The sequence below is a fragment of the Lithobates pipiens genome, unplaced genomic scaffold (genome assembly GCF_037356315.1).
Source record: "Lithobates pipiens isolate NorthernLeopardFrog02 unplaced genomic scaffold, aLitPip1_a1.2 Scaffold_16, whole genome shotgun sequence".
Taxonomy (NCBI): domain Eukaryota; kingdom Metazoa; phylum Chordata; class Amphibia; order Anura; family Ranidae; genus Lithobates; species Lithobates pipiens.
This window is the reverse complement of record NW_027507748.1, coordinates 356,322,040-356,346,574: the sequence shown is the minus strand read 5'-3', so window position 1 is coordinate 356,346,574 and position 24,535 is coordinate 356,322,040. Positions and strand designations below refer to the sequence as shown.

At 45.5% G+C, this 24,535-nt stretch overlaps 1 protein-coding gene across 2 annotated transcripts in view; it reads left to right on the top strand.

The window, feature by feature from the left end:
* RIMS3 (regulating synaptic membrane exocytosis 3) overlaps nucleotides 1-24,535 on the top strand; it is a 234,914-nt gene that overhangs the window by 49,429 nt on the left and 160,950 nt on the right. Inside the window, exon 1 of one of the 2 annotated variants that reach the window (XM_077481928.1) lies at nucleotides 22,716-23,009. The exons of the other annotated variant lie outside the window; for it this stretch is intronic. The gene's annotated coding sequence lies outside the window, so the exon portion shown is untranslated. Of the gene's footprint in view, nucleotides 1-22,715; nucleotides 23,010-24,535 lie in introns of those variants that run through there. 2 annotated transcript variants of the gene reach the window in all.

Genomic DNA, 24,535 nt, shown 5'->3' with positions numbered 1-24,535 from the left:
AATCACTGCTCCTGAAAAAACGGCAGTTTTTAAAACTTTTTTTTGCATTGATCCATGTCCCCTGGGGCAGGACCCGGGTCCCCAAACACTTTTTAGGACAGTAACCTGCATATTACCCTTTAAAATTAGCACTTTAGATTTCTCCCATAGACTTGTATAGGGTGTTCCGGCTTTTCGAATTTGCTGCGAACAGCCCAAATTGTTCACTGTTTGCTGAACAGGCGAACAGGCAATGTTCGAGTAGAACATGAGTTCGACTCGAACTCGAAGCTCATCCCTATTAGAGACCTTGCGCTCCTTCACCTTCCGTTTCTGAATGCCTACAGATGCTTAATAGGGTTTAGGCCTGGAGATATGCTTGGCCCGTCCATCACCTTTACCCTCAGATTCTTTAACAAGGCAGTGGTCGTCTCGAAAGTGTGTTTGGGGTCGTTATCATGTTGGAATACTGCCCTGCAGCCAAGTCTCTGAAAGGAGGGGATCATGCTCTGCTTCAGTATCTCACAGTACATGTTGGTATTCATGGTTACCTCAATGAACTGTAGCTCCCCAGTGCCGGCAGCACTCATGTAGCCCCAGACCATGACACACCCACCACCAGGCTTGACTGTAACAAGACACACCTGTCATTTTACTCCTCACCTGGTTGCCACCACACACACTTGACACCATCTGACCCAAATACATTTATCTTGGTCTCATCAGACCACAGGACATGGTTCCAGTAATCCATGTTCTTAGTCTGCTTGTCTTAAGAAAACTATTTGTGGGCTTTCTTGAGCATGATCTTTAGAAGAGGCTTCTTTCTGGGACGATAATATATATACAGTGGGGGAAAGTATTTGCTCCCCTGCAGATTTTGCCCACTTACAAAGAAATTAAGGGTCTATAATTTTTATCATAGGTGTATTTTAAATGATAGACACCGAATTTCAACCAAAAATCCAGAAAAAACACATGAAACAAATGCTATAAATTAAGTTGCAGTTCAGTGAGTGAAATAAGTATTTGATCCCCAAGCAAAACATGACTTAGTACTTGGTGGAGAAACACTTGTTGGCAAGCACAGAGGTAAGACATTCCCTGTAGTTGGTGAGCAGGATAGCACACATCTCAGGAAGGATTTTGGTCCACTCTTCTTTACAGATATTCTTTAAATCCTTAAGGTTTCTTTGCTGTCACTTGGCAAAGTTTCAGCTCCCTCCATACATTTTCTATAGGATTAAGATCTAGAGACTGACTAGGTCACTGCCCTTAATGTGCTTCTTCTTGAGCCACTCCTTTGTTGCCTTGGTGATATGTTTTGGGTCATTGTCATGCTGGAAGACCTATCCATAACCCATCTTCAGTGAAGGATTGGGAGAAAGTGCTGTGGTCAGATGAGACCAAAATTTTGGTCTTTGGCGTTAACTCGACTCGCCATGTTTGGAGGAACAAAAATGCTGACTATGAGCCTAAGAACACCATCCCTACAGTCAAGTATGGAGGTAGAAACATTATTCTTTGAGGCCGTTTCTCTGCTAAAGGTCTCTGCTAAAGGCCTGACTCTGCCACATTGAGGGGCCAATGGGTGGGGCCATGTATTGTAAAATATTGGATAAGAACCTTCTTTATTCAGCCAGAACACTGAAGATGGGTCGTGGATGGGTCTTCCAGCATGACAATGACCCAAAACATACCGCCAAGGCAACAAAGGAGTGGCTCAAAAAGAAGCACATTAAGGTCATGGAGTGGCCTAGTCAGTCTCCAGACCTTAATCCTATAGAAAATGTATGTATGTAAACCCTTCCAAACACACACACAACCTCAGATTTGCTCTGTGCCTTGAAATGTATTGGTGCCTCCAGCCCTAGAGAAGTGTGTTATACTGACAGATATCACCCCACCCCACCCCCAGTTGTTTGCACTGTTATTCACATTCTTGACTTAGAAATGATCCTGCTTAGCACTGTACTACTCCTGGAAATGTCCAATTGACTTCACCCCTGGCTTAGTAGCTTATTGTACCTAAAAAATATCACTTGTTCCATCTCTGGCTTCTTTCTCCGAACAACCTCCCTTCCATTCTAGACATACCAGATGATTGTTCTTGGAAACAATATACTCCCCATCTTGGCTGAGCACTCTCATAGTTGCTTAATTACAAAACCCATAGCAGTCAGAAATCAAATTACTTCTTTAAGTAATCTAATTTCAGCAAGGTGAAATCTGATTTCATCAACTGTCAGACATAAAGCAGAACTAAACCCTCCAATTCTTTACAGCCAAGGAAGCTGTCATCTTAGCCTCTGTGTATTCTGCAGCTGCCATGGTGCTGCCCATGTGACTGAAACAAGCTACTATACCAGGTATCATTCACAGCATGCCTCAAATGTAATTGTTTTGGGCAACTGTTTGATGGGTTTAGCTCCACTTTAATGTGTAGCACTTACCCCCAAAGGAGCTGCTGGTTATTTTTGGGCTTACCGTTACCTTTTGTTCTCCTTCTTTCACATCTAGGGGATGTCCCGTGGTAGATGGCCCAGTAACTTGAGACTGACAATAGATCCACTTGAATGAATTTTATTTGCAAAAACTCAAACCATTGAACAGTCTTTCAACTTGGGATCAGAGGGTTGGAAAGGAAAGTTCAGGTACTCTCAATGTCAAAGTCCAAAAACATTAAAGAACTTGTTTGCTTTGACTGCATCTGGAGAATAGCCATCCGCAGCTGGATGAACACTCAGATTGGACAGTCCCTCTCTCACAAGGCCTAGCAGCCAACCAGGTGTTTACTCAGGAACAAAGTCTTTATCACCGATGTTGTTGCAGAACACGTAGGGAAACTAAGCTGTAGAACACTTGTAGGATACCTGGATCTTTCATCCCACTTGGAGATATCCACAAGACCGGATTCTCTCGGTTCTCAGGCTCTTGTTAAGAAAACCAACCCGTATGTGGTATTCTTCTAAAGAGTCCTCCCCTGGAATGCTCGAAGTTCAATGGGTCTCTACCGAATCGGAGACAGCACCCATCCACCTTGGAATCCTTAATTAGTTCCCTTGCCTTGGGCTAGCCAGCCCCGAGGCATTAAAGTCAGGTGGATCCGCACCCCAGGCCATAGCCTTCCTGGGGGCTGGTCAGGAGGACCAGGACCATGTAATCAGCAAAGCATACTGGCCCGGAAACTCCGAAATCACGTGATGTCCGCATCTTAAATACTCTCTCCCAGAGGGCACAGCGAGAGGGCCACTCCCACTGACCTGACTCTGAGAGAGAGTAAATTAAACGCCCAACCAGACCATAGTTCCACACCTGCCACCAGAGACAGCGCCCCCCTGTGGCCAGGCTGAACATCTCACAGCCCAGTCAGACTGACACAGAAGTCTAATTAAGGCAAATAGACCCAAACCAAACTGTAGTTTGGGTAAAGTTACATTTTGAAAAACACATAGCGCGTGCTCTTCAGGAGCCCGCCGCTACACACTCCCCCTGCTTAATTAGATGACGTCCCCATCGTCTGGAAAGATAGGAAAAAAGAAACCCAGAGCTAACAACTAGACCTACAAAAAAAACATTAGAGTACCTGAATGTTTGGGTGGGGAAGGGAGAAAGGGAAAGGAAAGCAACAGTAAAACTTTCACATTGCAGCAACACAGAATTATCTTACATTACAGTTACCACTAGTGATGGCCGAACGGTTCGCCTGGCGGTTGTTTCGCGGCAAATTTCGGCTGTTCGCGGTCTGCCCGTTCGGCGGACTATTGGCGCCGTTCGCCCGGCGGACTTCCGCGTTTACTGTGTAAAAGAACTTTGACCTATGATGACACATCCATCATGGGGTACAGGACAGCCAATTGAGACATTACAGCACATGGACACTTGGACATTCCCCCTAACCTATAAATACACACGATCCGGCGGCCATTTTACATTCTTTCTTCTGTCACTATAGGGAGAGGTTGCTGTGTGGAGCAGGGAGAGATTTGTGTACCAAATAGCTAGCGATTTGGGTCACTGTAAAGTTATTTTCAGGACTGGTATAGGTGTTAGGTGTAGTTCAGGATAGGCAGTGCTGTGCTAGTGATTGTTGCAGCAGCCTGAGTGTCTTTTGTCAGTTTAGAGAAAGGGACAGGACGGTGTGTCTGCTGTAGGGACAGTCAGTTTAGTCATCATCATTAGCTGTTACTATCAGGTCCACAAAAGTGCTATTCCAGTTATTGTTCCAGTAGCCTCTGTTTTGTCAGTTTATATAGGGACAGGCAGGAAGCAGTGTGTGAGGCAGTGAGGGTCAGTTTAATCAGTAGCTGTTACTATTAGTTCCACAAAGGTTCTTTTCAGGACTGGTATCAGTGGTATGGTAATAGGCTTGTACACGTATAATATTCTTTCTTCCAAATATAGAAAGAATATTATACTTGACTGCTGCCCTTCTGCTACAGTCTGCTAATCATTCACAACCCACTTGTTCCACAAAGCTCCTTATAAGGACTGGTAACTTGGTCTGTCTAGGGTGCTACAGTACATAGGGTTGAGTGAGGTGCAGTCTGCCATTCTATAAGGACTGGTATAGGTCCACAATACATAGGGTTGAGGTGCACTACTGCTGACCGCTGCCCTATACTGCAGCAGTCCTTCATCGGTATAGGGACTGATGTACAGTCTGCTAATCACTCACACACAACCTACTTGGTCCACAAAAGTCCTTATAAGGACTGGTAAGGTATAGGGTACTACAGTACATAGGGTTGAGTGAGGTACAGTCTGCCATTCTATAAGGACTGGTATTGGTTCACAATACATAGGGTTGAGGTGCACTACTGCTGACCGCTGCCCTATACTGCAGCAGTCCTTCATCGGTATAGGGACTGACGTACAGTCTGCTAATCACTCACACACAACCTACTTGGTCCACAAAGGTCCTTATAAGGACTGGTAAGGTATAGGGTACTACAGTACATAGGGTTGAGTGAGGTACAGTCTGCCATTCTATAAGGACTGGTATCGGTCCACAATACATAGGGTTGAGGTTCACTACTGCTAACCGCTGCCCTATACTGCAGCAGTCCTTCATTGGTATAGGAACTGACGTACAGTCTGCTAATCACTCACACACAACCTACTTGGTCCACAAAGGTCCTTATAAGGACTGGTAAGGTATAGGGTACTACAGTACATAGGGTTGAGTGAGGTACAGTCTGCCATTCTATAAGGACTGGTATCGGTCCACAATACATAGGGTTAAGGTGCACTACTGCTGACCGCTGCCCTATACTGCAGCAGTCCTTCATCGGTATAGGGACTGAGAGTTTTGTCACAGGGTCATTTAAAAAATGACAGACAGAGGAAGAGGCAGGCCCTTCCGCAGGGGTGGTAGGGGTAGGGCAGGAGCAACAGGCTTGAGCCAAAGTGGGAAGTTGCAGAAGGTGCGTTTAATTACTTTAAAGGACGCACCAGACTTGGTTAAGTGGCTCGCTCAGCCTTACTCTTCTGCACCCTCCTCATCCTCTCGATCTGCACCCTCTTCTTCACTCTCTGCTATGTGCACCCCCAAAGACACTACCACCAACAACACCACCACCACCACCACCACATACCTTCCGCTTGAGTCACAGGAATTATTTTCCAATCCATATCAAGAGGACATTTCTGATGCGCAGCCACTCTTGGTATTGGATCAGGAAGAGGAGGTAGCAACAACCGCTACTCAGCAGGCTGACGACAGTACCCAGATCAGGCCAAGGAGGAGGTTGGTCCCAGGTGTTGCTGCCTACTCCGAGATCTCTACTTATAGCGGTGGGGAAGGTGACGTTGATGATGACCTGTCTAGTGATGTCACGTGGGTGCCCACAAGAGAGGAAGAGGAGGGGAGTTCAGAGGGAGATATGGACCAGCAGATAGGGAGGAGAAGCAGGAATAACTTACATTGCACAGGAGGGACAAAGCAGACTGAAAATGTATCAGGAGCGAGTCATCGACCATGTATGGTCACATCTGGCGCTCCCAGGACACCGGCACATGGCTCCGCAGTGTGGGCTTTTTTTAACGTGTCCACTGCTGACAATAGCGTTGCCATCTGCAATCTTTGCAGTCAACGCATTAGTCGCGGTAAGGCCAACACTCACCTAGGGACGACCGCCTTAAGAAGGCACATGAGCAGCCATCACCGAGCCGAGTGGGAGCAACGGAACACACAAAGCCACACTGCAGGCTCTCACCGTCCAGCCTCGTCTTCTACTTCTCCTTCTCCTCTCTCCTCACAATTGTCCTCCACCTTCCATCACGCCAAGCTCACGTTTTTCTGCAAAAAGGCAGGCTTCCGTGGGCCTAATGTTCGAGCGTAAAAAAAATGATGACGCCGTATAACCCTCTTGCCCAACGGTTGACGGCTGGCTTGTCAGAACTCATAGCCCGCCAACTACTGCCATATAAACTGGTGGACTCGAAGGCCTTTCGCAAATTTGTGGCCATTGGAACACCACAATGGGAGGTCCCAGGAAGGAAGTATTTCTCACAGAAGGGCATCCCAGAGCTATATGGCCATGTTCAGCGGCAAGTGAATGTATCTCTGGCACACAGTGTCGGTGCCAAGATACATCTGACCACAGACACGTGGTCTAGCAAACACGGGCAGGGAAGGTATATCACTTTACTGCCCACTGGGTGAACCTTCTGACGGCCGTCAAGCATGTAACCCGTGGCACCCGTGTAGATTTGGTTTTACCGCCACAGATTGCATGCAGGCCTGACTCTTCTTCTCCTCCTCCTCCTACTCCATCCTCCTCCCTCTCCTCCTCAGCTGACTCCTCCTTTTCCGCTGCTAGCGTCTCTTCCGCTGCGCCGCACAAGCTCCCCAGAACCTATTCGACATGCCAGGTGAGACGTTGCCATGCCGTGCTGCGTCTGTTGTGCCTGGAAGCCAAGAGCCACACTGGCCCGGCACTCCTTTCAGCTTTGCGTTCACAGGCAGATCAGTGGCTAACACCCCTCAATTTGACAGTTGGTAAAGTGGTGTGTGACAACGGTGCCAATCTGCTTAGCGCATTGAAACAGGGCAAAATCACGCACGTGCCATGCATGGCACACGTCTTAAACTTGGTCGTGCAGCGATTCCTTGTCAAATACCCTGGGGTCCAGGACATCTTGCGGCAGGCAAGGAAAATCTCGGCCCATTTCAGAAGATCTTACACGGCCATGGCTCGCCTTGCTGACATTCAGCGGCGACACAATCTGCCGGTCAGACGTCTTATTTGCGATTGCCCGACGCGATGGAACTCAACTTTCTATATGCTTGATAGGCTGCTCCAGCAGAAACGTGCAGTTAACGTCTACCTGTATGAACTCTGCGGCAGAACAGGTTCTGGGGAGCTGGGGTTTTTTTCACCGCGCCAGTGGCTGCTTATGTGCGACACATGCAGACTTCTGCGCCCATTTGAGGAGATCACCAAACAGGTCAGTCGCAGCCATGGCGCCATCAGTGACATGGTACCTTATGCCTTCTTTATGGAGCGTGCATTGCGGTGTGTCATTGATCAAGCTGTGGAGGAGCAGGAGCGGGAAGATGAGGAAGTCGCAATGCTGGATGAATTCCCAGGGGGGGCTACTCTATCTGAGACAAGTCAACAACAGGAGTCTGAAGAGGAGTCAGAGGAGGATGGTGCCGGGGCGGATGAGGAGGAGCAAGAAGAGCATGCTTTAAACCTTTCTGGGATCCCTGTTGTGCGTGGATGGGGAGAGGAGAATGAAGAGGACAACATTATCCTGGATGATGAGCAGGAGCCAGGCCACCACACCGCTTCCACTTTAGTGCAAATGGGGGCCTTCATGCTCCAGTGTTTTAATAGGGACCCCCGTATAAAAAGCATAAGGGTCAAGGACCAGTACTGGGTGGCAACGTACTTAGACCCCCGGTACAAACACAAAATGGCGGAAATGTTACCGCCGTCACAGAGGGCTGTCAGAATGCAGCACTTCCAGGCCTTGCTTCGAGAAATGCTGCATTCTGCTTTTGCGTGCACTGGCAGAGGAGCAATTCCCACTCCCAGAGAAGGAGTTGCGGGTACCAATCCAACAGCGCCTGCAAGAAGAGGCCGGTTTGAAGATGTGTTGGTGACTTTGGATATGAGGTCATTCTTTCAGCCGACCCATCGACAGGTGTCATCCGGATCCAGCATCAAGGAACGCCTAGACCGTTAGGTGTCCGACTACATCGGGTTAACGGCCGATGTGGATGCTCTGAGGAGTGATGAACCCCTGGACTACTGGGTGGGCAGGTTTGACCTCTGGCCAGAGCTTGCCCAATTTGCAATCGAACTGTTGGCTTGCCCCTCATCCAGTGTCCTGTCCGAAAGGACGTTCAGCGCAGCAGGGGGGATCGTGACCGATAAGCGTACTCGCCTAGCTCACGACAGTGTTAACTACCTCACATGTCTAAAAATGAATGAGGCATGGATCTCGGAGGAATTCAACACATATGACCAGTAGACCATGTATATGTCTATAAAAATTTTTTTAATCGAGCACAGAGACCTTATTTCTTCATTTGGCTCACTTCCTTGTCCAAAAAAAGCACACCGTACTATATGCCCCTACCCTCCTCTTTGAAGAGGTTGAGCGGTGTCATATTTCTACTGGGGCTGCTTATTATGAGGGGCTCCCACCATCCCTGTGCTGTGCTGACTTCCTCCTGGGGCTGTACCTCTGCTGTGCCTATTTTGAGGTGCTCCCACCATCCCTGTGCTATGCTCATTATGAGGGGCTCCCACCATCCCTGTGCTGTGCTGACTTCCTCCTGGGGCTGCTTATTATGAGGGGCTCCCACCATCCCTGTGCTATGCTGACATCCTCCTGGGGCTGCTTATTATGAGGGGCTCCCACCATCCCTGTGCTATGCTGATATCCTCCTGGGGCTGCTTATTATGAGGGTCTCCCACCATCCCTGTGCTATGCTCATTATGAGGGGCTCCCACCATCCCTGTGCTATGCTCATTATGAGGGGCTCCCACCATCCCTGTGCTATGCTGACTTCCTCCTGGGGCTGCTTATGGTGCAGGTGTCAGTGCTGTATGTCACGGTGCTGATGTCAGTGCTCTCTATCACGGTGCTGCTGTCAGTGCTGTATATCACGGTGCTGGTGTGAGTGCTTTATGTCACGGCGCTGATGTCAGTGCTCTCTATCACGGTGCTGCTGTCAGTGCTGTATATCAAGGTGCTGGTGTGAGTGCTTTATGTCACGGTGCTGATGTCAGTGCTCTCTATCACAGTGCTGCTGTCAGTGCTGTATATCAGGGTGCTTGTGTGAGTGCTTTATGTCACGCTGCTGATGTCAGTGCTCTCTATCATGGTGCTGCTGTCAGTGCTGTATATCACGGTGCTGGTGTGAGTGCTTTATGTCACGGTGCTGATGTCAGTGCTCTCTATCACGGTGCTGCTGTCAGTGCTGTATATCACGGTGCTGGTGTGAGTGCTTTATGTCACGGTGCTGATGTCAGTGCTCTCTATCACGGTGCTGCTGTCAGTGCTGTATATCACGGTGCTGGTGTGAGTGCTTTATGTCACGCTGCTGATGTCAGTGCTCTCTATGACGGTACTGTTGTCAGATCACTCTATCACGGTGCAGGTGTCATTGCTGTATGTCACGATGCTGATGTCAGTGCTCTCTATCACGGTGCTGCTGTCAGATGACTCTATCACGGTGCAGGTGTCATTGCTGTATGTCACGCTGCTGGTGATCATCTCCTGCACCCTCTTCTTTGCCTACCCTGGTCCCTGACCTTCCCTCTCCTCCATTGCCTTCATGCGCTCCACAGTCCTGAATTGTCACAGCAATTTCCCATATAAAAAAAGAATGCTTGTAGTTGTCGATCCCAGATTCACCTCATACATGTGTTATGTCATTGGCCATGTGGTGGGACTATGTTTGCACAGCTATTAATTATTTTGTGGCTGCAAATTTGACCTGTAGGTTTGCGAAGTTCGCCTCCCATTGAAGTCAATGGGGCCCGCCGCGAACGTTCCGGTTCGCAAACTATCGGCTGCGTTCACGGTCCGCGTTCGCGAAACGTCCCGTCGGAAGTTCGTCCATCACTAGTTACCACCCAAGCCTGTCTATCTAGCCCACCCATTCTCCGGTGTCTTGATAGATGCTCTCCGGTTAATCCTGGAGAAGAAAAACATATGTACAATACTTTAGACCTAACTGTTAGAAAGCAGGATTCCACCAATCTCCGTGAATTTCCCTTTTCTAACCCTTAAAACTTATTAGATTCCTAAAAACCTTTTTTTTTTCTGTAAAACAGTACTAACTGCACTGACTCATGCCACATAGTGGTATGCGCCGCTGAAGTGCAGTCTTTAACCTAAAACAATTTAAGTATTCTTGACATTGTAGATGTTTTATTCTCTGTGTGACTGAATCTGACTAACTACCCCAAAGTTCAGTAGTTTCAAAGAAAAATGCAAAGGAGATGAAGACCCAGAGAAGCTCTCCTTGCAAATTCAAACTCTTGACTCAGGAACAGTTCACCAGTAAAAACGGGGATCAGGCAAAGTTAAGTCTCACCCCTGTGCATCCACAGTAGTAAGAAAGTACACAGCACTGTCTTTATCCAGTCTGCAGATCACAACCTTGTCCTCATAGATGTGCCGACCGTAACTCCAATGCCATAAGCATCCAACAAACTGCTCATAAAGCTCCGTGAGAAAGCCTTTTTCCGGAGCGGCTTTGGTACTTTTAAAAAGTTCCAAACATCGTCCCTGTACCAGGCCTCACTGTTCTTTTAAATGACAGTCATAATGTCCCTTGGAACATAGGGGAATTCCAACCCGTACTCATTGGCCACTCTCTTATGAAGAAGTCTCTGTGACCTTGCAAGTCTCGGTAATGCACGGGCACTTCCTTCCCCGGGTGGTATACAGAAGTTTGGGGACCGTTGCACCAACGTGGCAGAGTCCCTTTTAAGTGTGGGCAAATTCACGGATTTAGGGAGAGATACATTTACCGTGATGGGATTTTCCGCACTGGGCGTTCCATCTCCTGAGGTTAGAGTTAGCCAGTCCGAAACATCTGTACAAGTGGCGGCTACATCATCCCTTCCAGCCCACAACAACTCCTCCGACAATATCCCCAAAATGTCTTCATCTTCCATATCCAACAAAGACACTAGCTCTGAATCTCTGTATTCCTCTGCCGGTAAGTAGTTAACTAGAGGTGTACTCACGGTCAGACTCAGTGGCGGAACTTCACGCCGGCACCGGGAAGACTTTGCACGGCCCACTTTGTCCAAAGGAGGCATAGTGATTTCCGTAGCGGTGGTAGAAGCAGTGTCCATCTGCTCCAAAGTAGTTTCCTCCACAGTCTCAGTAGCAGCCGTAGCTGCATCTCTCTCTGGGATGTCAACAACGACAGATGTCATCACGGTGGAAGGCTTTACTGAAGGGGCGAAGATGGCCGACCCCTCGGTTGTCACACCCATGGCCCAGTCCACGCAGTAGGCCCTTGGTGGCGTGACTGACTGCTCCACTTTGAAAGTGTACTCTCCACACTTCTTGCACCTGGAGAAAGGCAGAGGGTTAGCGACCAAGCCGTCGCACCTTCCGCACAGCATACCCAGGCGTTCGATGTCTCCAGTAGTGTGTAAGATGAAACGCCCCTGTGGCAGTAGGCGAATGCCCGTGTCTGTAAGCACAGCACCAAGCAACTGTATTCCTGCGGGACCCCTTCCAAGAGGCATACTGGGTCCTGGCGCAGGCTGTATTCCTGGAACATGGTACATTTTCCAGAAAAATACTTTCTCCAAACTCCAAGAAAGTATCGACCAGTCTTTCCTCTTTCCACGACACACTCTCACGCTGTGCCTCGTGCAGGAAAGAACAGCTCAGACTCCTCCCACTGGGATGCTTGGGTTGCGAAACTTCACGGGCTTTTCGGGAAGGGCTCCTTCCACACTTACGCACCTCAGTGAAAGTCCGAGTAAAGATGGCACCGATGTTACAAAAACACAACCCTCTGTCCTTGCTTTACCACGTGTACAGTTCCTTTTGCGAGGTAACGGTAAAATCCCGGACGAGCCCCCACATGTAGCACTTACCCCCGAAGGAGCTCCTGGTTATTTTTGGGCTTACCGTTACCTGTCGTTCTCCTTGTTTCATGTCTAGGGGATGTCCCGTAGTAGATGGCCCAGTAACTTGAGACTGACAATAGATCCACTTGGATGGATTTTATTTGCAAAAACTCAAACCATTGAACAGTCTTTCAACTTGGGATCAAAGGGTTGGAAAGGAAAGTTCAGGTACTCTCAATGTCAAAGTCCAAAAACGTTAAAGAACTTGCTTACTTTGACTGCATCCAGAGAATAGCCATTCGCGGCTGGATGAACACTCAGATTGGACAGTAGACATGTGTAAAAGGAAAAAATTTGTTTAGTTTCGTTTCGTTTTAATTCGTTAATTCATTAATTTCGAAAATATTTCAACCAAATTCGAAAATATTTCTACCGAATTCGAAATGATTTCAACATGATTCGACATTATTTCAACCACATTCGAAGATATTTTGTGACCCGACTTTAGGGCCATGCATCTCGGGGTCACTTGGTGCTAGAAACTCCAAATTTGGATATGTTGTTACCCCGAGATATGTGGCCCCAAAATCGGGTCGCAAAATGTTATTCTCTGCTCTAATAACTAATAACATTTTGTGACCCGATTTTGGGGCCACATATCTCAGGGTCACTTATAGCTAGAAACCCCAAATTGGTATGCAAACACAATAATACTAGCACTACAACATATCCAAATTTGAAGTGTCTAGCACCAAGTGACCCCAAGATACATGGCCCTAAAGTCGGATCACTAAATATTTTCGAATGTGGTTGAAATAATGTCGAAGGCAGTTGAAATAATTTCGAATGCAGTTGAAATAATTTCGAATGCAGTTGAAATAATTTTGAATGCGGTCGAAATAATGTTGAATCATGTTGAAATCATTTCGAATGCAGTTGAAATAATGTCGAATCATGTTGAAATAATTTCGAATGCATTCGAAATTATTTCAACATGATTCGACATTATTTCAACCACATTCGAAAATATTTTGTGACCCGACTTTAGGGCCATGTATCTCGGGGTCACTTGGTGCTAGAAACCCCAAATTTGGTATGCAAACACAATAATACTAGCAATACAACCTATCCAAATTTGAAGTGTTTAGCACTAAGTGACCCCGAGATACATGGCCCTAAAGTCGGGTCACAAAATATTTTCGAATGTGGTTGAAATAATGTCGAAGGCAGTTGAAATAATTTCGAATGCAGTTGAAATAATTTTGAATCATGTCGAATTCATTCGAATTCATTCGTTATATTTCTTTCGTATTCCTTGTAATTTGTTATTTTTTTATTCGGACATTCGGATGCAAAATTCGGCCGAATTTCGATTCGTTACGAAACGAATTGCACAAGCCTATTGGACAGTCCCTCTCTCACAAGGTCAAGCAGCCAACCAGGTGTTTACTCAGGAACAAAGTCTTTATCACCAATGTTGTTGCAGAACACGTAGGGAAACTAAGCTGTAGAACACTCATAGGATGCCTGGATCTTTCAGCCCACTTGGCGATATCCACAAGACCGGATTCTCTTGGTTACTTCAGCCCTTCCAGGCTCTTGTTAAGAAAACCAACCCGTACGTGGTATTCTTCTAAAGAGTCTTCCCCTGGAAAGATCGAAGTTCAATGGGTCTCTCCCGAACCGGAGACAGCACCCATCCACCTTGGAATCCTTCCTTAGTTCCCTTGCCTTGGGCTAGCCAGCCCGAGGCATTAAAGTCAGGTGGATCCGCACCCCAGGCCATAGCCTTCCTGGTGGCTGGTCAGGAGGACCAGGACCATGTAATCAGCACAGCATACTGGACCGGAACCCCAAACCATGTGACGTCCGCATCTTAAGTACCCTCTCCTAGAGGGAACAGCAAGAGGGCCATACCCACTGACCTGACTCAGAGAGAGAGTAAATTAAATGCCCAACCAGACCATAGTTCCATGCCTGCCACCAGAAAAAGTGACCCCTGTGGCCAGGCTGAACATCTCACAGCCCAGTCAGACTTACACAGAAGTCAAATTTAGGCAAATAGACCCAAACCAAAGGGGGCTTTGTCGTCTCCCTGTTGTTAGGGAAGCCTCAGTCATGGGCTCACTGCCTACTGGAGCAGAAGGATGTCTCTCTCAACAGCTTGAGCATGTCTCTACTTTATGAGGACCCGCAACTGTCTGCTACTGTGGAAACGGCTCTACATACCCTCCAGCAGGGTCCCAGAGCAGCTGAAGACTATGTATCTGAGTTCAGGCGTTGTAGTTCCGACACAAACTGGAACGACGTCGCCTTGCATTACCAATTTTGCATGGGCCTTTCTGAACCACTAAAAGATGAACTGGCTCAAGCGGGCGTTCCCGAGACTCTAGATGGCCTCATCAACCTGTCTATTCAAACAAACAGATGTCTAAGAGAACAAAGATCAGAGCAAACATCCAGTCCCTTTCGTCCAGTATGGATGCTCCCACACGTACCTAACTTCTTTCACTCTGCTCCCTCAGCCCCAGTGACCGCCACTTTCGATGCTTCTGAACCGATGCAGCTGGGCTTGCTTCATCCCTCACTTACTGCCTTCCGCACTCGATTCGGGCACTTTGAATACTTAGTGATGCCCTTTGGTCTGTGCAATGCCACATTCCAGCATTTTGTGAATGATATTTTCAGAGACTATCTTGACCTGTTTGTCATAATATACCTAGATGACATCCTGATTTTCTCTCCCTCCTTGGTTAAACATTGTGAGCACGTCAAAAATGTGCTAACACAACTTCGACTTCACGGCCTGTACGCAAAACCTGAGAAGTGCGTGTCTGAACGCCAAAGCATTCAGTTCCTGGGGTTGATCATCTCTGTGGAGGGTATCAAGATGGACCCCCAGAAGGTTTCTGCCATCCTGGACTGGCCAGTTCCTACTTATAAAAAAGGAATCCAGCGTTTTGTTGGGTTCGCAAATTTTTACTGGTAGTTTATAAGAGGATTTTCTATCATCATTTCCCCATCACAAGGCTGACTAAGCAAGGCACTCGGTTCCATTGGTCTTCTGAAGCCCAAACTGCCTTTTTAACTCGAAAGGACCTGTTCATTTCGGCATCAGTTCTAAAGCACCCTGATCCAGCTTTGTCATACATTATGGAGGTGGACGCATCAGAAATAGCAGGCGGAGCAGAACTCTCCCAGAGACAGGGGCCCAAGGCTCTTTTACACCCTTCTCTCGCAAGTTGTCCAAAACAGAGAGGAATTACGATGTTGGTGACTGAGAACTATTAGCAATTAAGGCCACACTTGAAGAGTGGCGATATCTTTTGGAGGGAGCAACACATCCGATTATTATCTATACGGATCATAAGAATCTGGAGTACTTGAAAGTTGCCAAAAGGTTGAAACCACGTCAGGCCAGGTGGGCACTCTTTTTCACCAGATTCTCGTTCCACATTACTTACAGGCTAGGGTCGAAGAATAAGAAGCCTGTTGCACTTTCCAGGATGTTCAATGAATCCGAAGCCCCCTTACCTCCAGATACCATCCTATCCTCTGGAACTTTCTTATACTCCAAGGGGATCAAACAAGCCTCCATAGGGGCTCCTCTTCTGTCTGATGTCACCCTACAGGCAAGAGATGACCTATTGTGGTACAGGGATAAAATGTATGTACCTCAAGATTCACGAGTTGCCGTCCTTAGTTCCTGCCATCACCATGAGTTGGCCGGCCACTTCCGAACTCCTCCAGCGCACGTTTTGGTGGCCACAGTTGCTGAAGGATTACAGGAAATATGTTGAATAATGTACCATCTGTATCCAGAATAAAGGCAGCAAGTCCAAGGCATAGGGTCTGTTGAAGCCACTATCTGTCCCAGAGAGGCCATGGAGGATGATCTCCATGGATTTTATTGTTGAGCTGCCACCATCAGAAAGCTGCACTACCATCTTTGTGGTGGTAGACAGACTATCCAAGATGGTTCACTTATTGCCAATGAGGGGTACACCCTCTGCCCCTGAAACCAGGACCAGACATAAGGAGGATCTTCATTAAGGAGGTTGTGAGACTCCACGGTATCCCTGCAGATATTGTATCAGACCGAGGGGTACAGTTCACTTCTAAGTTCTGGAGAGCACTATGTGAATCCCTGAAGAGCGACATTTCCTTTTTCTCTGCCTATCATCCCCAGACTAATGACCAGATGGAGAGAACAAACCAAGCGCTTGAGCAGTATTTGCATTGTTTTTCATAATTTTCCCAGGATGATTGGGCATCCCTGCTACCTCTTGCTGAATTTGCATTTAATAACTCTGTTTACTCTGCCACAAAGCAATCTCTGTTTTTTGCAAATTACAGCTTTCATCCTTTGTTCCTGTTCAACAACATCCTGGAGTGCTCAGTACCAGACGCCCAAGAAACTCTGAATTTCTTTGACACAAATAATAAATTACTGCAGGAGACGATGACAAGGACCCAGGAATATAACAAGGAGGTGTGTGACAAGAAGAGGAGGGGGAGCTTAATTTTGAACTTGGAGATCAAGTTTGGTTGTCCACCCTGAATTTGAAGCTTGCTTGCCCCTCTAAAAAATTGGGCCCTAAATTTGTGGGTCCCTTTCCAGTGAAAAGGAAGATCAATAATGTGGCCTATGAATTAAAGCTACCAGAATCATTTCCAGTGAAAAGGAAGATCAATAATGTGGCCTATGAATTAAAGCTACCAGAATAATTTCGGATACATCCAGTTTTCCATGTAGCCCTACTTAAGCCCACAGTTCCTGACCCCTTTGCCAATCTCCTGAACCAGTACTCATCAGTGAAGAAGAATTTGAGGTTGAATGCATTTTGGATTGTAGGAAGAGATGCAACCAGGTCCAGTACTGATGAAATGGAGAAGGTATGGCCCAGAGGAGAATTCTTGGTAGCCAGAGTCCAATATCCAAGCTGAGAGACTGATCCTAGCCTTTAAAAGGTCCCACCCAAGAAAGATGGTTCAATTGGGCATCCAGAGGCTGCCCATTTGAGGGGAGCAATGTCAGGAAAGGCTTTCCAGCAACCAGAGTGACAGAAGATTACCTGTGTGCAACGGAATGACTGACGCCTTGCTGCCTTGTTGTCCGGTCTATAGTGGTTCCTGAGACCTTTTCTACTTGTTACTTTGTTCATCTGATTCCTGTTGACCCTGCTTGTTACTGACCATCCCTGCCTGCTGCCCGTCTCTGATCCCAGCTTGTTCTGATTACTCTTCTGCTGCTCCCTAGCCTGTTTGCTGCCCGCCTGTTACCGACCCGGCTAGTACCTTGACTCCTCTTTGGCATCTGTTCCTGTACCTGATCTACCCGCCAGTGTTTGACCCAGCCTGCCTGCACCTGCTTGTGATCTGAACTACAGAACACTTCCCTACCATCTGCTGTGTTCTGCTTCCTGCCTGACTACTGCTTCAGCCTGCCATCAGCTTCCAGTCTCTTCTGCCTGCCTTCAGCTGCCAGTCTCTTCTGCCTGCCACCTGCTGCCAGTCTCCTCTCAGTTGCATCAGAGGTCCGGGCCAGCCCCCTGCATCAACTTACCTGTCCGGCACTTGTGCCCCTTTGCACTTCTGAGCCCCTGTCTGCTCTATCAGGGGTTCCCGAGTCAGAATGCATACAAGAGGCCACTCCCTGCATACTGGGCTCAACCACTAGGTACATGACAGTTACATTTAAAAAAATGTAAAATTGACAAGGGACATCAACATAGTTGTATCTTTGATCTTAAAATCTATGAGATAATGGTGTTGTGGTAACTTGCCCAAAAAAATTAAATAAAAAAGCATAATAATATTATTCTTGAAATCACTAGAAAAAAAAGCCTTTGAAAATGTTTTTGCAATAACTCCATCAGTATCACCAGCAAAGCAGCTTCATTATTATCCCATTAAAGAAGAAGAGAATGTGCGCTGCATTTCGAGATTTCATAATTTGCCACGTCACAATTGTTAATTCTCCATTACGAACGCTAGTTTAGAAGACCGACTGCTTCTGGCTCATCCTTGCTTCCGAGCGTGCGTGTTTGTACTTTGGACTTTTGGCCAAAGGACTTGTGTACACACGCTTGGAAAATACGACAACAGACATTTGTCCGCGGAAAATTTCAAAGCCTGCAATCCAACATTTGTCCGCAGAAAATCCGACAACAATTGTCCAATGGAGCGTACAAATGGTCAGATTTTCTGCCAACAGCCTGTCATCACACATGTCCAGTCAGAAAATCAGATTGTGTGTACGAGGCTTAAGAATCTGTCGCTATAGCTGTGGCAGTTTCAAAACATTTACTGCCCATTCTCAGATTAGGAAGCTGGCCATAATAAAGATCAAAATAAACAAGAAAAAATATTGCACAGGTAGAAACATAAAGCTGCTGGCAACAACACAATAGGACAAATTGTGAAATAACAGAATAAAAACCTAAAAAGTTGCAGCGCTGAACAAATATGAAAAAAAAACTCTATATGGTGGCACAATTCACACTGTTCTCCTTAAAGAAAATGATAATCAGAAATCCAAAACGTTCATGATATATATCCAATGTATATGAATAAGGAAAATAAACATACTGATCACCCAGGTCCACCTCCACCTTACCTCCTTACCAGAAACCTTAGACTCCAAATTATAAGAGCCAAAAGACACTGGTCATAAGCCCAAGATAGACAGATCTAATCCTTCTCCCCTGTTATGGAAGTGGAGGTATTGTCATGGCTAGTGCAGGGGATCGCTCCATAACAATGACCATGGGGAATAGATAAAGTATGGCCACATAGTGCAAAAACTTAAATCCATCTATTTGACTATAGTAGTACTAAAAAACCCACAGTTTTGCAGATATGATCCGGCATATGAGCAAACATTCCCGGGAACTGATCCACAAGCATTGTAACCTCGGCCCTTGATGACATCAAGGAGTCCATGTCTGTGATGTCACCACACGCGCCAAGCTTACAATGCTTGTGGATTGGTTCCTGGGAACTGTTTACTTTTGTTCATATGCTGGATCATATCTGCAACACTGATGTTGGATGAGAAGGCCTGGCTCACAGTCTCCTCTCTAATTTATCCCAAAGGTGTTCTATCGGGTTGAGGTCAAGACTATATGTAGGCCAGTCAAGTTCCTGCACCCCAAACTCGCTCATCCATGTCTTTATGGACCTTGCTTTGTGCACAGATCCAAATAATTTGGTAGAGGGGGAGATTATTGTGTGGGGTTTTCTTTCAGGGGTTGGCCTTGGCTTTGGCCTTCCAGTGAAGGAAACTCTTAAGGCATCAGCATACCAAGGCATTTTGGACAATTTCATGCTCCCAACTTTGTGGGAACAGTTCGGGGATGGTCCCTTCCTGTTCCAGCATGGCTGCGCACCACTGCACAAAGCAAGGTCCATAAACACATGGAAGAGTGTGTCTGCTTTGGAGGAACTTGACTGTTCTGCACAGAGTCCTGGCCTCAACCCGATAAAACACCTTTGGTATGAAATAGAGTGGAAACTGCGAGCTAGGCCATCTTGTCCAACATCAGTGCCTGACCTGAAATATGTGTCTCTGGAAGAATGGACCAACATTCCTATAGACACACTGCTAAACCTTGTGGACAGCCTTCCCAGAAGAGTTGAAGCTGTTATAGCTGCAAAGGGTGGACTAAATAAATACTGAACCCTATGGTCTAAGACTGGGATGCCATTAAAGTTTATGTGCGTGTAAAGGCAGGTGTCCCAATACTTTTGGTAATATAGTGTATCTCCGGGTAAAATATGCTGCTTAGCCAGGGATGGGGAGAAAAATATTTACAGGTACAATGTGCTGCTTAGCCAGGGATGGATAGAGTTATATCTCCAGGTACAATGTGCTGCTTAGCCAGGGATGGATAGAGTTATATCTCCAGGTACAATGTGCTTCTTAGCTAGGGGTGGGAGGAGAGTGCTATCTCCAGGTACAATGTGCTGCTTAGCCAGGGATGGAAAGAGTTACAGTCATAGGCGTGCACACAGGATGTGACAGGTGTGCCTGGGCACACCCTAATCACCCTGCGCTGCACAGATTTCCCTTGCTGCTTGGCTGCAGAGAAAGGGGCTGGGAAATGTATGTCCTCAGTTCCTTCCTCTGTCTCAAAAGTGAGACATCAGGGGTCTGTTTCGATCGGGCTTCTGAAAAAATTGTGCAAAAAATAATAAATAATTATTGCCCAAAAAAATTGTAAAAAAAATATAAAAAAATAAAACTGTAAAAAAAGCAATAATAAAAATATACTACTGACACCAATCTTTGTCCTACTGACATTGTCCACTACTCTACTGACATTGTCTGTTGCCCTACTGCCATATATGGTGCCTTAAAAAAATATTCATACCCCTTGAAATTTTCCACATTTTGTCATGTTACAACCAAAAATGTAAATGTATTTTATTGGATTTTTTTGTGATATACCAACACAAAGAGGCACAAAACTGTGAAGTGGGAGGAAAAAGATAAATGGTTTTCAAAATTGTTTACAAATAAATATGTGAAAAGTGTGGCGTGCATTTATATTCAGCCCTCCTGAGACACTACTTTGTAGAACCACCTTAGACTGCAATTACAGCTGCAAGTCTTTTGTGGTATGTCTCTACCAGCTTTGCACATCTGAAGAGTGAAATTATTGCCCATTCTTCTTTTCAAAAATAGCTCAAACTTTGTCAGATTGGATGGAGAGCGTCTGTACAGCAATTTTCAAGTCTTGTCACAGATTCTCAACTGGATTTAGGTCTGGACTTTGACTGGGCCATTCTAACACATGAATATGCTTTGATCTAAACCATTCCATTGTAGCTCTGGCTGTATGTTTAGGGTCATTGTCTTGCTGGATGGTGAACCTTCACCCCAGTCTCAAGTCGTTTTGCAGGTTTTCTTCTAAGATTGCCCTGTATTTGGCTCCATCCATCTGCCCATCAATTCTTTTCAGCTTCCCTGTCCCTGCTGAAGAGAAGCATCACAATAATGATGCTGCCACCAACATGTTTCATGGTGGGGATGGTGTTTTCAGGGTGATGTGCAGTGTTAGTTTTCCGCCACAAAAATTAAAATTTTAGTCTCATCTGACCAGAGTACCACCTTCCACATGTTTGCTGTGTCCCCCACATGGCTTCTCGCAAACTGCAAATGGGACTTCTTATGGCTTTCTTTCAACAATGGATTTCTTCTTGCCACTCTTCCATAAAAGGCAGATTTGTGGAGTGCACGACTAATAGTTGTCCTGTGGACAGATTCTCCCACCTGAGCTGTGGATCTCTGCAGCTCCTCCAGAGTTACCATGGACCTCTTGGCTGCTTCTCTGATTAATGCTCTCCTTGCCCGGCCTGTCAGTTTAGGTGGACGGCCATGTGTTGATAGGTTTGCAGTTGTGCCATACTGTTTCCTTTTTTGGATAATGGATTGAACAATGCTCTGTGAGATGTTCAAAGCTATAAACTTCTCCACAACTTTATCCCTGACTTGTCTGGTGTTTTCTTTCATCATCATGCTGTTTGTTCACTAAGGTTCTCTAACAAACCTCTGAGGGCTTCACAGAACAGCTGTATTTATACTGAGATGAAATCCCACATGGGTGGACTCTTACTAACTGGATGACTTCCAAAGGCAATTGGCTCCACTGGATTTTAGTTAGGGGTATCAGAATAAAGGGTAAAGGCTGAATACAAATGTACGCCACTTTTCAGATATTTTTTTGTAAAACATTGTGAATACCATTTATCATTTTCCTTCCACTTCACAATTATGTGCCACTTTGTGTTGGTCTATCACATAACATCCCAGTAAAATACATGTATGTTTTTGGTTGTAACATAACAAAATTTGGAAAATTTCAAGGGGTGTGAATGCCTTTTCAATGCACTGTGTGTGTGTGTGTGTGTGTGTGTGTGTGTGTGTGTGTGTGTATATATATATATATATATATATATATATATATATATATATATATACACACACACACAGATATTTGTTTGAGCTTTGGGGTGAACACCCTATAGGCTGACACCTATGGTTACAGTATATCTCCAGGTACAATATGCTGCTTAGCTAGGGAAGGAACAAGGCCATTTCCAGGGTCACAACACTTGGGCAGAGATCAAACTGGCATTTGGCGGGGCACTGCTGAGAATTTCCAAGTATAGTCTGTTGTTGAGCCAATGCTGGGGGTACACAGGGACAGGAATGTAACATGTTAGTGTATTCTTGATGAAACATGTCTACACCCCCCCCCCCCCCCCCCCCCCCATGAGTTCTTGTAGGGTACAATGTTGCATAGTTAGTGCACATAGAAATCAGAGGGCAGTACATAGAGACATGGGGGTCACTGGAGAAGCTATGGTATGATAAAGGGGTACAGAGTTTAATGATCAGCGCTCTGAGCTGGGTGTGAAGTTGGTCACTTCCAAGCCCTATGCTCCTATAGTAATATATCGGCTGCAGCAACAAGCGCCAAGGGACCTGATCGCACATGGGCACCTGTCACCCCGATTAACCCGTGCGTGCCCAGCCGACGTGCCGCGCCGCCTGCCCTATGTTGCGGGTTGCTCTAGCAGTGAAGCTGTTAATGAGAGGCGTCTCAAGCCAAGCTTTTGGCTACCGCAGAAGTGGGTCAGCGCGGTTGCCATGGAGACGCTTTAGCAACCAATCTTGCAACCGCTCCCTCAGTATCTCTCCAGAAACCCTTCACGATTAAAGCGTCTTGTGCTGCCGTCTCTTCCTCTCCCATCCCTTTGTCTCTCTCTCCCTCTCCATCACTTGCTGCATCTGACCGGCCCTGCTCCATGCTGCACCCCTCCTTCCATGCCCACAGCAGCCTTACATCTGCTCGCTGGGGTAAGGGAGGCAAGCAGGCAAACTTGGGGGATCTCTTTGCCTTTTTCTTCAGTCAGTTCTTCTCCACGCCTCCCTGGCACCAAGACTCTGCTTGCCAGCTGGTAAGAAGTGTGCCTGGCAAATGCCTTGGCTGTCTGCTTTACTCATCTGTGCCATATAACATGCCTCTTATCTCTACTATGCTATCTGTCTTTCGATGTATCCATCTATCACCCATTATTCTATCTATCTATTTATCTATCTATCTAGCTATATATCTTCCATTAGTCTATCTATCTATCTATCTATCTATCTATCTATCATTAGTCTATCTATCTATCTATCTATCTATCTATCTATCTATCTATCTATTTTTCATTAGTCTGTCTATCAATCTTCCATTAGTCTATCTATCTATCTATCTATCTATCTATCTATCTATCTATCTATCTATCTATCTTCAATTAGTCTATCTATCTATCTTCCATTAGGCTATCTTTCTTTCTTTCTTTCTTTCTTTCTTTCTTTCTTTCTTTCTTTCTTTCTTTCTTTCTTTCTTTCTTTCTTTCTTTCTTTCTTTCTTGCATTAGTCTGTCTATCTATCTATCTTCCATTAGTCTATATATCTATCTATCTTCCATTAGGCTATCTATCTATCTATCTATCTATCTATCTATCTATCTATCTATCTATCTATCATTAGGCTATCTATCTATCTATCTATCTATCTATCTATCTATCTATCTATCTATCTATCTATCTATCATTAGGCTATCTATCTATCTATCTATCATTAGGCTATCTATCTATCTATCTATCTATCTATCTATCTATCTATCTATCTATCTACCTACCTATCTATCCATCTATCTATCTATTTTTCATTAGTCTGTCTATCAATCTTCCATTAGTCTATCTATCTATCTATCTATCTATCTATCTATCTATCTATCTATCTATCTATCTATCTATCTATCTATCTATCTATCTTCCATTAGTCATTAGTCTATCTATCTATCTATCTATCTATCTATCTATCTATCTATCTATCTATCTATCTATCTATCTATCTATCTATCTTCCATTAGTCTATCTATCTTTCTTTCTTTCTTTCTTTCTTTCTTTCTTTCATTAGTCTATCTATCTATCTTCCATTAGTCTATATATCTATCTATCTTCCATTAGGCTATCTATCTCTCAAACTATCTATCTATCTATCTATCTATCTATCTATCTATCTATCTATCTATCTATCTTCCATTAGTCTATCTATCTATCTATCTATCTATCTATCTATCTATCTATCTATCTATCTATTTATCTATCTTCCATTAGTCTGTCTATCTATCATTCGTCAGTCTTTGTATCTATCTTCCTCTATCTTCCATTAGTCTATCTATCTACCTAATGCTACTCTATCTATCTATCTATCTATCTATCTATCTATCTATCTATCTATCTATCTATCTATCTGTCTGTTTGTCTGTCTATCTATCTATCCCATCCACCTATCCTTCAATCTTTCTATCTGCCTGCCTTTTTTGTCTATGTATAACTTAAATAAAATAATTAATTTCATGGATAGCTCTGTGGTTTGCTAGCAGAACCTGTCTTTTTGTATTTGCACTCAAGACTGAGCCCATCATAT